The following is a 14,278-nucleotide window of genomic DNA, read 5'->3' as shown; positions in this document are numbered from 1 at the left end:
GCACGATTTCTTTGAGAGCATCTACTACATGACTAAGCTGCACACCTGTTTTGAACAGATTAAGAGGGGGGGACAGGACCAAAGTTTTGCTGCTAACGTCGCCACATTTGAATTTTAAAATGAAATTGGTTGCAAACTGATTAGCCTGGCTTTCTTTGATGGCTATTGTCTGATTTCTACTTAAGGTCCCCAGGATCCTCTGAGCCTCAGGTTGCGTTTTAGTTTCAGAGACCACCTGGGGGTACTCCTTACCACTAGGGCAAGGGTAGCCTTTTTTCAGTTCATTCTCAGCATACTACTAATAAGGTCCACCCCCCAGTCTGCTGTTCTCTTGCTCTCTTTCATGGTTTGCCACAGGGCTGACCAATCCAAACCTGATGTGGAAATGTGGCAGTCTCCCATACTGTTAATGTTTAGACTTCAGTCGAAGACATACTTGTTCACTTGGGCTTCCCTGGTATGAGAAGTTCTGGTCAAGAAATGTTTGATCACTCAGAAGTAGTCATTGTGAAGTTGTTTGCCACCTGGCCCTTTATTCCACCAATATCTGTTCATGTCACTCAGTCTTCGCCTGGTGCCTGACTGGCTTGTAAGCCCCTCCCTTCCATTCTCAACAAAGATCAAATGTCCATAGCCATTCCTACATCAATTAGCCCCATTGACCTGGATAAGACTGCTCTATGGTAAATGATTGAAGAGCAAGGCCACAAGCATCTGATGAACGAAATAGAGGGCTGACATTTCAGGTTAATAATATTGTGCTGAGTGAACACCTGTGAGGGAGACCCATTACATTCATTTTGATGGGTCGCAGAAAATGCCTTCCCGTGTTTTATTGTAGCTGCACTGAAGCGAAGTATAGAGCAAAAGTGACACAGCTAAATCTCTTGGACAGTAAACAAGCAAAGGCTATTGGTTACCCTCCAGCAGTCATCAAACTGCACTGAAACTAGCAGAAGTTTTGCAACTGACTAAAGCAAGGGTAGGGAACCCAACTGGGCCTCACCAAGATTCTCTATCTTGCCCCCATGCCACACCCCTCTCTAGCTCTTCTTTACACCCTCCTTGAGTGTTTTTTGCTTGGCTGAAATGTGTCCTTCAACTCTGGTTCCTAACTGACATCTACATATTTACCTGCAGTTCAAATGGGGACAGTCCCTAATGGATGTGACTGGGTTAAAATGAGCGTTGTATTATGGGCTGCCTTGGGGAAAATCTTTGCTAGTTTGCATTTCTTAGTGCAGGAAGTATTGCTCTAATGTGTAGGTATCTTTTCTATTCCAATTCATTCAAGAGGTTTCTGGAAGTTTCTGGAAGCTTCTCTGTATGGTAGAAGCTTCATGATTATTTGGGTTATACTTTCAGAGAAGCTGAGTACAGCTGGCTTAAACTGGTTCTCTTATCTCTTCCAATTAATGTCATGCTGACTATAAATATAGGCCAGAAGAAGCCTGGGTTTTACTTTCTTTTCTATCTCTCTTTCTTCTGATGTGGTGCTCTTTAGATGGTATGCTTAGTCACACGTTAATGAAGCTGTCTACACAACAGATAATGTACATCCTCATGAACAGATAATGAACACTATTCCTTGCTTTCACCATCACATTATTTGCGTCATCAGGTGATACTGACTGAAATCAGCACAGAACGTCAGATGCCTAAAGCCTTGTGACTTGAATAGCAACCCTCCTGTCAAGGGAAGACTGGAGTGACTTCATCCATCAAGTGGGAGACAAATCCTTACCAGCGGGCAAATGATGCTCCCATTTCTCCAGGCAGAATAGACTTGGCTCTGGCATCAGAAAACAATTCACTACCTGGAAAATAAAATGTATCCTCAACTTAGGAAGAAGTAGTATGGCACTTCAATGTGTTTTGTTAAACCCATCTGCAGTTTATCGAGATGTACTCCGACCCACATGACAGTTAGGCTAATGAGATCTTGCATCTGAGTGAACATTTGCTGTTAAGCTGTTTTGAAATTTAAATTAAGTACCAAATTCAATCTCTCTGCCTCCTCCTGTCTTCCGTTGTTTATGAGCTCATGGCAATTTCCTGAAAACGGCTCTGCTATGTCTGGGCGTTAGCTCCCATAATGATGATATTCTTTTATCATCAACAGGGCTATGGGAATGGAACAGAGAAGGAGAGAATGAATCCTCATTCATGTGGTAACAGGTGAAAGAACTAAATTAAAAAAATTAAATGGCAGAAGGGATTTCTGAGTCAACAGATTCAGAACCCAATTTGTGGGGAATTTGTGATCCTTGTGCAGTTGGGAGCTTAGCAAATAACTGGGACACCCTGCAGAGATTTAGCTTTTCATGACTCCTTCAACACTAGAAGAGGAGGCGGGAGCATGCTGCTAAACTCCTTGTGGTTGCCTTCCCTCAATCAGATGTTAATTAGGTAAAGCTCTCCAGGAAAAAAAAACAAGATTCTGTGTATTGGGACTTAGCACTTCATAGGCTTGTGGCTTACTGTGTTTTTAAAGAAGATAAATCCATTTTCTAAAACAGAAAAGAAGCATTGAAGAAGAACTCACATATGCCTCATCTTTCTTATTAGATCTAGAGCAGGGGTAGCTAACAGTTGTGCCCTCATTGCAAGATGTGAGGTTACAGGAACCAAGCAGAGGGCCGTCTCAGTAGTCACATCTGCCCTGTAAAACACCATCCCATTAGAGATCAAGGAAATCAACTATCTGACTTTTAGAAGACATCTGAAGGCAGTCCTGTATAGGGAAGCTATAAATGCATGAGGTTTTTTGTGGTTTTATAATTTGTTGGAATGTGTGATGTTTTATTGTGGTGTTATAATTTGTTGGAAGAGTGACTGGGGCAACCTAGTCATATGGGCAACATATAAATCATCATCATCATCATCATCATCATCATCATCATAAATTTTGGGCTGTACAAGTTCCATCAGTTCAAGCCAGCATGGCCAATGGTCTGGAATGATGGGAGTTGCAGTCCAAAACATCTGATGGGCACAACGTTGGCTACCCCTGATCTACAGTGATGAAGATGCTAGCAAGTTATAATAGAAGCATCGTGTTGGCCACTGTGGCAGAGATTGTCTTATTGTGTCCCATAAAAAATAGGAGGGTTCTGATGAACACCATTTCAGATTAACACCATGCCCAAAGGACTGCAGAGCTGCTGGGACTAGCTCCTGGCCGTGCTACATCCACCAACTACACATTTAACAAGTGTGAGAAAAGGCTTTGCTCATGTTCTGACATTCAAGTGTTGAGTTCCTCCATTGTGAAGGTATAGCCTGGGCCAAGAACAATGCCCCCATGCATGGAGGAGCTCCCTATTGATACATTCTCATCTCAAAGCTGTCAAAAGACGCATCTGTGGCAAGGCTAGCCTCCACAGCCCCTTCATGCATGCTTTTTAATGCCTTAAGGTGCTCATCAGCATACAGAAGGTCACAGGTTCAACCACCAAAATCTCCTGGCAGGGCCGGAAGAAGCCCCTACCAGAAATCTTGGAGATCCACTTCCAGTCAATTGAGACTGGAGGTCTGGGATTGAATGCAGCTCTCCATATTTCTCTATATGGTCCTTGGGAGCTCTCTTCTGATCATGTCTCTCTCTTCCTTTTTAAGTTGACCTTGAACATTTTCCTGGAACTTTCTCTGTGACTATAAGAGAACCTACTGACTTTAATAAAAGAAAAGTAAACGAAAGCATAGCTTCTCAAATTCTGCATCAGTTTGCCGACTCACATCTTTTTGTGTCTTAAACCTGTGGATGCACACAGACAACCTTTGCAAGTGTGCACCTGGTTTTCCTACTTTTGCTCTGGGGATTTTGCTTTCTCACTGGTACTGCTAAGAAGGGGTGCGTCCTTTGATGCTCTCCATCCATTCCTTGCAGTGGGACAAATGTTAATGGGGTCTTCCAAATGCAAACACTTTTATCACCATGCCAAGGTAAGAGACTACTGCTTTATGTGACAATGTTTGATGGCTTTGGTGATGTTTTATGTTCTCATCACACAAACTACTTCTCTCTCTCTTTTTTTGTCAGGCTTTGAGGATCAAGTCATTTCATTGAGCTCCAGCTATCTATTTACTTATATAGTGAAAACACACACAGCATTTCCTAAATCCTTTCAGAGAGTGCAGACTTTTTACGGGATACCTATAAATCATTCCAAGTGAGAAGGAAGCACATCAGAGGGGCATCTTGTTCAGCAGGAACAGAGTGCTCCATCTAAGTACCTTGTAGGTAATTTTGGAATTGAATGTAAAGATTGATTTCTAAACTAGCTTCAGGAAAGGCAAATTGATTACAGTGGCACACACTGCAGCAAATTGGCATAATATATATGGGAAGAAAAGGGAAGGCTAAAACATCCTTTTGTGGAAGCATCCATGGGAATTACTAGGAGGGAGAAAGAGACCATTCAGAAATGCCTCCCCATCTATCAATACAAATCACCCACTTAATGTGAACCAGGCCTCCTTCACACCTCCCACAGCAATGCACGTGGTTGCTATTTTCTTGCTAATACAGAGTGAATCATATGGGTCTTTCCTACCTGAACTTCCCTTCCACGTGGCAACTATCAGGTATGAAAGAGTTACCACATTCAGATTACTCTGGCCTTTGTACACAATTCTCAGCCACATCAGACAAGAATGGCTGCTACTACAACAGGTATTGAGACAATGTGATCCTCTGCATTTTGTTGGACTCCCATCACCTCCATCACCCAATGGCCAATGGAAGTTGGAGTCCAGAAACATCTGGAGGACCACAGGTTCCCTGCCCTGTCCAACATATCACTGCCAGTGCATGTTAAGGGAGTCCAGTTCATATCAAATGAAAACTGTACTGATACACACAACAGAATATCTTACAGCAAGAAGGGGGAATATGCAGCCCTCGAGAAATTGCTGGACTATGACTCCCATAAGCCTCCACCAGCAGGGATGATAAGGGATGCAAGTCAATGTCTGGAGGACTACAGGTTCATAGCACGGACCTCCTAGATTCCATTGTGCTGAACTGGGAATGATGAGGATCCTGCACAAGGATCCCATTGCAAGAAGATATTTTGGCTTGCTTTCCTACCAGAGCAAAATCACAACTACACAGGTATGTGGAAAGTTTCTTCACTAGATCTATACCTTCAGGAGGATATCTGGGTTCTTTTGAGGGAGCCTGATGATACTCAGAACACCACCTGATTAAGCAGCTGTGGCAATAGTCCTTGTAAGTCCCGGAAATGCATGTATAGATCCCTCCTAATAAATTTTGTTAGTCTGGTTACATTTGTTGTTGTTGTATGGCTTCATTTGAAATTCCCGAGTGCTTCTCCTGAGCTGGAACCTTTGAGCGGATACCAGCTAGCATGAGCAAGAAATTGGGGGACGGGGAAAAAGTTTGGTATTCTGCTGCACAAATGGGAAAAGAATTTGCAATATAGTATAAACCTCCACCTGACTTCTTTTTACTTAATAAAATGTAATATTTTATGTAGCATAAGCACTTACCTTTAATGATCCCCCCAGCTCATTTGCATTAGGAATAAAAGTCTCCAAACATTAACATATTCTGAATTTCCATGGATGATTCTTAATGGCAAGGGGATCCTCCTTTATAAGACTCCTGATTAAAATCTTCTCTCTTTGCATTGCAATTTTAAGTGTGTAATAATGTACATAACAAAAGTGATACCTAGTGACCAGTTACATGAATCCTTAGGCTACCTTTTTCTTTTGATACACACATAATTCATATTAATATAGATGTATCTCAAAGCTAGAATTGTATTTTGCCTCATGGGCTGCAGCTGGCTCTGAACGCGCTGTTCCACTTCAAAACTGGCAGCCAGAATTAATTTGGGCATCAAGTACTTGCTGATTTCAGCATTTGCAGTATATATTTCTACTGCAAGAATATATTTTAATTATTAACTCTGTTTCAGCACTGGAACATGCTCTGTTCTACTTGAATCTTGCTTTTATGATGCTCACCTATTCTGCTTTCCATAGTATTTTTTTCTTCTTCAAATAAAATTTGCCATGTTGCATTTGACCAGTCTTCACCATCCTAGGGTCCCCAGATGTTTTGGAGTACAGCTGCTGGCTGGGACTGATGGAAGTTGTAGTCCAAACTATCTGAAAGGCACCAGATTGAGGAACGCTGGGCTATACTTTCTTCACGTCCTCCCATTCTTCCCCTGAAATGCTCCCTACCCCAAGGCTGCTCATCTGCTACATTCCATGAGAGTACATTCTTTGTACCTCTGTACACAAAGAGTTGAGCTATACGCTTGTACAGTTATTTGTGTGTAACGTTCAGTGAGCATACAGTCTCTGTACCTATGCTCACAATAATTTAGCTGTAGAAATCTACAAATGGACACTCATGCAATCACTTCTCGGTATATAGAGATAGCTTGTGTATGCATTCACTGTTGTGTGTAAACAAGCCTATTGTCTCAGCATACACATCTGGGAACACACATTTGCTAAGATAATGGTGACTTCAGACTAGTATATTAAGATGCTAGACTTATGGACCACAGCAGTTCAGACTATAGTTAGAGAGTATTTCACATTTTTTAATCCCCCCCCCCAAAAAAAAACCCTCCCCAACCTGGAACATCAAGAGGAAATATTTAAGGTAGTCCTCCCTCTGATGTGATAGTTGCTACAGAGCATTAGATTTTTATTTTTAGATTTTGAGCATTCAAAAATGCCTTCCATTTCATGTCTGAAATGGTTCAATCCAAAATTCTACCATTACACCCTGCCTGTTAGGTAGAATGGCTCTGATACCAAGACAGAAGCAACGGTCCCCTCTGCCCTGTAAATTTCAAGAGCAAAATTAACGTGGCACGTGCATGTTTTATGCTCAGTCTGTGAATCCCTAAATTTAATTTTTCCCTTTAGATAATTCTTTCATCTACTCTGGAGAACTTCCTCTGCTTCTGAAAAATGCCCGAAGAATATACTTCATTTCTCTCTTTTATTATCTCGTTCCTTGATCCTGTAGTCACCCTTGAGGGTTGTTTTATTAATGCAATGCTCTGTAACGGAGGAAGCACTCTTGTATATAATTTTCTGCTCATTATATCATTCAGTGGCCTATGTGGAAAGTAAGGGCCGAGATTGATAATCGACTCTTTAATGAAGAGAAGTCAGCAGAGAATGCAACCTGGAGGAAGTACGAAATAATAGACTTTCCTCCTACCTTGAATTAATTGTTAGAGAATGAAAGGAGCAGTTTGATGTGACTTTCACTGGGAGAATATTGTTCTGTCCATCACGTTTAGGAGTGCTGCAATTACAGGCACCCTCCAAGTGCATGTGCTGATGGTCTGTTAAGTTTTCAGATTAGCAAATGATTTTTCCGTAGCTGCATAATAAGGGTGGTGAAACACGCAAGAAAAGCTCAGTTAACAAAATCAACTTCATAGATGGGTAACCTGACTCCAGACTTCATGGGACAACTGCTCCCACCATCTTTGACTATTGGTAATGCTGGCTGAGGATGTAGTAGTACTAATAATACTTTAGTACCCCCTGAGTCACACAACTGTATGGTTAACACAGCCCCAACAATGAGTGGCTTGTGGCCTGTTCTCTCTTCTCCCTCTCCCTGTCCCATTTCCCATACCTTTCCTGGGTTAAAAACTGTTATAAAGAAAGATGTAACCATATTTGACTGTTGAGTGAAGTCTGGAAGAATTGCTTGTTGACATTTAAGGAAATAAGCAATTCCCTCGGTGGCCTCTGGTTTAAGTATGTGTCTTGCAGATTTAAGAACAGGCTTAGCTGCATCTTTGGAGCCATGGGACATCTGAAGTGTGCTTACTGTGGATAAGGAGGTTTTACTTACCAGCGTTACTCCTTCCTTCTGCTTCACTCAATCTCTCAGCCATTTCCTGGAATCTGGAACACCCCTCCCCACAAATCTGCAATTTAAGTGCCTGGTCGCCTCTACAGGACAGGAAATGGCTCTAAAATGTTTCAGCAATGGTCACATCAAAGGTTGCAGAAAGGTGTGCCTATCAAGTTTTAAACACAAGATAGAAAATGGGCTATAAATTGTTTACCTTGAGCTATATTTTATTTTATTTTATTTTTGCAGTAAAATGTGCAAGCTCAGTGAGAAAAGACCCAAGTTCAAAAATGTCTGTTTCTTTTCATCCAAGTTCTGATCTCTAATTGAAGCTTAGACAGAGCTCTGCAAAAGCCCCATTATACACACAATTTCTAGTTTTTAATGGTCCTGGAAGCTTTGTTCTATGCCTTTCAGGCTCTCAGGCTGATTTGGGAGGGACAGGAGGGATGCAAAATCATCACAGATCATGCTGGTATCCCCAAACAAGTAGGCCACCCCAGTCCAACCACAGAGGCTGCTAACACCCAAATGGTAGTGTTCTCCATAATCTCAAAGCATAATTTCAAGCAGGAGTTATCACAGATGTTGTTTATCACTGTCTCGCTTTTTGTAGTTAAATCTTTATGAGTTTGTTTTTATCTGTATTTTTATTACTACTTATCATGTTGCATAAGCTGCCATAGGGAAGCTATTCATGCATTTATTTTAAAACCATTTGCGTACTAAAAAGGTAAAGGTACCCCTGCCCATACGGGCCAGTCTTGACACACTCTAGGGTTGTGCGCTCATCTCACTCTAGAGGCCAGGAGCCAGCGCTGTCCGCAGACACTTCCGGGTCACGTGGCCAGCGTGACAAAGCTACTCTGGTGAGCCAGAGCCGCACACAGAAACACCGTTTACCTTCCCGCTAGTAAGCGGTCCCTATTTATCTACTTGCACCTGGGGGTGCTTTCAAACTGCTAGGTTGGCAGGCACTGGGACCGAGCAACGGGAGCACACCCCGCCACAGGGATTCGAACCGCCGACCATGCGATCGGCAAGTCCTAGGCACTGAGGTTTTACCCACAGCGCCACCCGCGTCCCTTATTTGCGTACTACCCTTTATCAAAATAGATTCCAGCACCCCAAATTTGGGACATCATTTCTGAGAAAGCCCTCTCCTTTGTGGCTGCGTAACACACTTCCATTAATGAAGGCATGTGGAGTAGGGCCTCAGTAGAAGACGTTCAGATACTGGTGGGTTTGTATAGGTATTTGCTTCCCAATTTTTTTATTGATTTAAAGGTAAGTTGGATCTGGAAACAAATAAACATCCGGTGTAATTATTTCAAGATTGATATAATGTGATCTGATCTAGCTGTTCCAGTTAAAGTTCTGGCAGGCAAATCTTTCACTAATTGAAACTTCCAAGTCACCTTTTTCCTTTCTTTTTTTAATGGCAGGATAAATATTCCTAAATTGAATGAATAAATAACAAGACAAGGTAGGGCAGGCCTTCTATTCACTGCTGGGAATTCAAGGTCATTTCTTAAGTAAGGATGGAGGAGAAATTCAATTCAGTATGCATTTAAAGCCAAATCTATCAAATTCAAATTTTCCAAAATAATATGTGAACCAGAAAACGGCTATCCTGTGAAATTTGCACTTTTCTGAATTTTGCAACGCAATTCTCCAACCAAGCAACGTTTACAAAAATGCATATGTTTGGGGAAAGTGTGCATAAAAATGAAGGCTTTGGTGAAAATAACATGTGGAAATGCATTGTGTTACGGGAAATTGCCTGCAAAAAATGTGTACCTTAGTCAAAACTGCATATTAAAGTGTCTTTATTAGAAGAAATTCACACTATGTCAGGGACCGTGCTGAGGAGGGCTGCAATGAGGAATAATAGTGGGAGCCACCCCCTCCCCATGATCCTGATCCTGAATCTTCCTAGGAGCAGGAGGACAGTATAGATTTGGAACAGTGGTTTGCATAGGGGTATAGTTCAGAAGGCAGAAGCTGGGAAATATAGGATGGGGAACAGCTAGCAGAAGAAACACTAGAAGAGAGAGTTAACAGATTCGCAGCTTCTGGACAGCATTCACGCCCGTTCTCCAAAGACACAGAGAGCTCAGAAAGTGCAGAGGGTACAAACTCAGATTACAAAACGTAGGAATGATGTAGATTAATAGGGATGAAGAGGGGAGTAACCCTTAACTGGGAGCACCGCCATTTCTAGGTAGATGTCTTCTTTATCTCTCACTGTGATTATTAAAGAATCTAACTGGTAAGACGTTCCTTTTGTTTGATTTTCTTATCTACTGCCATGGGGGAGGAATCTGATTCTCCGAAGCCTGACACACTAAAACGTTGGTGAATTTTCATGTCATATAAATGTGAGGAAATAAATCTAAGATTGGAAAAATGAGAGAATCGATATTGACCAATACTTTCATCCCTATCCATAACCAACACCCATGTAAATATGTAAAGTTTTTAGCTCAGGGATGGAGAACCTCAGACCCAGATACCAAATTTAATTTCTGCCCTGGTCTGTTAGCCTGGCCTTTGGGACTCGCCCATACTGTGCCTACTCCCTAGGCCATGCTGTTTACCAGCCTTGCTCTGCATCCTGTTCAAGAGCATTTGTTTGGCTGGAACATATCCTTGAATTGTGTTCATGCCTCCTGCTGTGTGTGTGTGTGTGTGTGTGTGTGTAGAAATTTATTAAGTGTGATTGGAATGTAGCCTATTGTATGGCTATTGTATCATTTGCTTTGCTGACTTAAATTTCAGTCACTGTTTAGAAAAACTGAACGACTTTTAAAGACTGAATTCAGTGGATCTGTTTTCAGCTGCCTGAGACCACATTTTCTAAGGTTAGTGCCAAACCCCAGGAAACAAGGAAGGAAAACAAAACAAAGCACCTTTTTGTCATTCTGCACACTCAGCAATGGACATTTTGCCAAATATTCCGGTATCTTACCCCGTGGCTAAGCAGAAAATAGCTCTGGCTACCCAATGTATATTGCTGCACCATTAGGTTTTGTGACTTACTGAATGAACACCATCCTGAGGCAGTAGCATAATGTTTGCTAAGGCTGCTTTCTCACTCCGGCTTGGATTATCTGCACTAGTTCAAGTAGCAAGTAATGTCGCCTCTGTTAGATTTCATTTATGACACCAGTTCAAACGACACTTAATGGCAAGCTTTTATTTAGCTGGGCAAAATGCTCCAGCTGAAGCCTTGTTAAAAACAACACACTGCTGTCGTTCTTGAGAGCAAAATATTTGTCTGTGCTGTTTGCCGCCAGCTAATTAACAACCGACTTGAAATTCTCAGCCTTGGAAATGTTCATGTTTATCATTCAGACTCTAAAGTGCTGGCTCTCTTCATTTATTGTAGTAGCAGTGCTGACATGACTCCCCAACCCCTCCTCCCAAGCCACAAAACAATTTCAAGCAAAAGGCTTAATTGGGAAGAACACAAAGACACTCTCTTTACCATCAGGGCTACTCCAGTCAAATCAAGCTCCAGAGCAGCAGTCACAAACAAAAATAATTAGACTTAGAAGTTCCCAAAACAGTAATTGAAGATTGTCAAGAGCAGGGATGGGAAAAATCTGTCAAATTTGGTCTCACTCAGTTTCCCACTTGTGGGTTCATGTATCCTCATTTCCACATCAGTTTGTGATTTTCTTGTTATAAAAAAATAGAACTCCTCATGAAAATTTATCTTTTTTAAGCATAAATTGCTTTGCAAAAATATCATCATTATTATTATTCATTAAATTTGTATACCACCCTATACCCACAGGTCCCAGTTCTTACAAGAACTGTCCCCATATATAAATTTTGTATGTTATATTCACCATTATACACCTTTTAAGGCTTACTTTACCCTTGTGTATAAATGTTTCTACATATTACTTGGCTGTAGAACTGCATTGCATGAGTCAGAGGATGTCTGTGTTTGAGGGTGCACATTGTTTTGCAAAATGAAAATTAAAGAGATTTGCCTTTAGATGTGAACTGAATCAATTCCCCCCCATCCCTATTCAAGGGGGGATCCCCGTCCCCATAGAGGAACTGTGTTGATGTACAAGAGGATTTTTAAAAAAAACAAGGTGTAGGTTATTTTTCTGTACCTGTTTATTGAATTACCAAGCCTTTTGTATAAAAGCAGTAGCATTTTATGCTATTGAGAAGGAACTTGTTGGAGCATTAATTACCCAGCAGGGCTTTAAACATTTCCCAACATTGGAAAGGAGTGAAAAAATAGAATAGTGGTTTAAAAACAGAGAGACTTGTGGAACTTTACAGACTTCCTTTGTCTGATTTATCAAGGCATAGGCTTTAGCGGCTAGACCTCACCTGAGATGCATGAAGTGTTATTCTCAGCAGGTATGCACAAAGGGGGGGGATCATAAATGGGATAGACGGTAGGTAGGTAGGTAGGTAGGTAGGTAGGTAGGTAGGTAGGTAGATATCTGTCTTTCTATCTATTATATCTGCCAACTGCAAATAACACTTCATGCATTTGACAAAGTAGATCCTAGCTCCATTAAAGCTTATGCCATAATCAATCAATCAATCAATCAATCAATGGTGACACAAGACTCTGTTCTTTTTCTTGCAACAGATTCACATTGCTGCTATGGAATTTACTGCTGATAAGAATTGCTCAGGGATGGTACACATGTTAAAGCTGTCATACAGGTGCTGATGTTCTCAAGACAACCAATTCCTCTCCTGCCCAATTCTGGAAACATTTAACATGCAGAACTGTGCCATGATGCAGTGGGACTCCATACACCCTCCAGTGACCACTGGAAAAATGGGTGTGGAGCAGTGCTATTTTTCTCGAAAAAGAGGTGCTGGAACTCGCCATGAATGCCTCCCTTGTTCTCTTATAATGGCAATGGAACCCACCTGAGAGGTGCTGGAACTGAGATCCGGCTGACAAAAAGCCCTCATTTGGAGAATCACAATTATGATGTGATGGCAGAGCACAATATGTGGTTTTGACTTATGACCAGAATGAGGGCCAGAAGCCTCAGCATTCCTATGGCAAGTATGTAATGTGTTTTGGCCCTGAGCGATTCAGATGCGTAATTGGTTTAGCAATGCTATGTGTAGTGGCTATTCTACATTGCAAAATAGCTATGCAAACTGGATCTCTGAACCATGCCGACAGTTTTCAACACCCCATAGCTATTCCCCTTCCTGAAAATAATCAGGACCACTCACATGAATAGCTTATTGCTCAGTTAGTCAGCATGGTATTCTCCATATACTGTAAGTTCCCATCGTTCAGCCCAAACACCGAGATCCAGCTCCAAGGGCCTTCTGGTGGTTCCCTCACTGTGAGAAGCAAAGTTACAGGGAATCACACAGAGGGCCTTCTCGGTAGTGGTGCCCTCCCTGTGGAACGCCCTCTTATCAGATGTCAGGGAGATAAAGAACTACATAACTTTTAGAAGGCATCTGAAGGCAGCTTCATTGTATTAGTTTTAAATGTTTGATGTTTTACTATGTTTTATATATGCTGTAAGCTGCCCAGAGTTTCTGGGGAAACCCAGCCAGATGGGCGGGGTATAGATAATAAAATTATTATCATTATTATTATTCATTGGTGATGCTGGTTGCGGCTGATGGGAGCTGGAGTTCAAAAACATCCGGATGGCACCATGTTGGCTGCCCGCACTTATCTTATTTATTTTATTTAATAAAAATTTTATACCACTTTGTTTTAAAGGAAATCTCAAAGTACTTTTTGGCATAACTTCTATGTAGTGGCATATTCAAGCAGCCACTGGTCCACTGTTAGAATCTGGAGTTGGGCCTCAGGACTGATTCAGTTGTGCCTGAGATGGTACACCACACCTGTGTCCACCAATGCTGTCACTGATAGACATATTTCAAGATTGCTGGAATACTGTGTAATAACTTGCCATCTTTCCCAAACAGCTTCTCATCTTCCAAACTTGGAGTTTGGCTGAAATACAATACTCTCTCATATAAAAGAAAATTCCATCAAACTAATTGGGGCTTATTTCGAGACAAGCAAGCATTGGATTTCCCTGTCTGTGTTCAAACTTGAAATGTTCCTGTTCTGTTTGAACAAATGAATGAAAATATGCAATTTATGGCCACTAGTCCCATCACTTCCTGGCAAATAGAAGAGGAAGAAATGGAGGCAGTGAGAGATTTTACTCTCTTGGGCTCCATGATCACTGCAGATGGTGACAGCAGTCACAAAATTAAAAGATGCCTGCTTCTTGGGAGAAAAGCAATGACAAACCTAGACATCATCTTAAAAAACAGAGACATCACCTTGCCAACAAAGGTCCGTATAGTTAAAGCTATGGTTTTCCCAGTAGTGATGTATGGAAGTGAGAGCTGGACCATAAAGAAGGCTGA

Source organism: Podarcis liolepis, assembly GCF_965112155.1.
Source record: "Podarcis liolepis genome assembly, chromosome: 17".
NCBI classification, from domain to species: domain Eukaryota; kingdom Metazoa; phylum Chordata; class Lepidosauria; order Squamata; family Lacertidae; genus Podarcis; species Podarcis liolepis.
Note: the sequence above shows the minus strand (reverse complement) of the source record.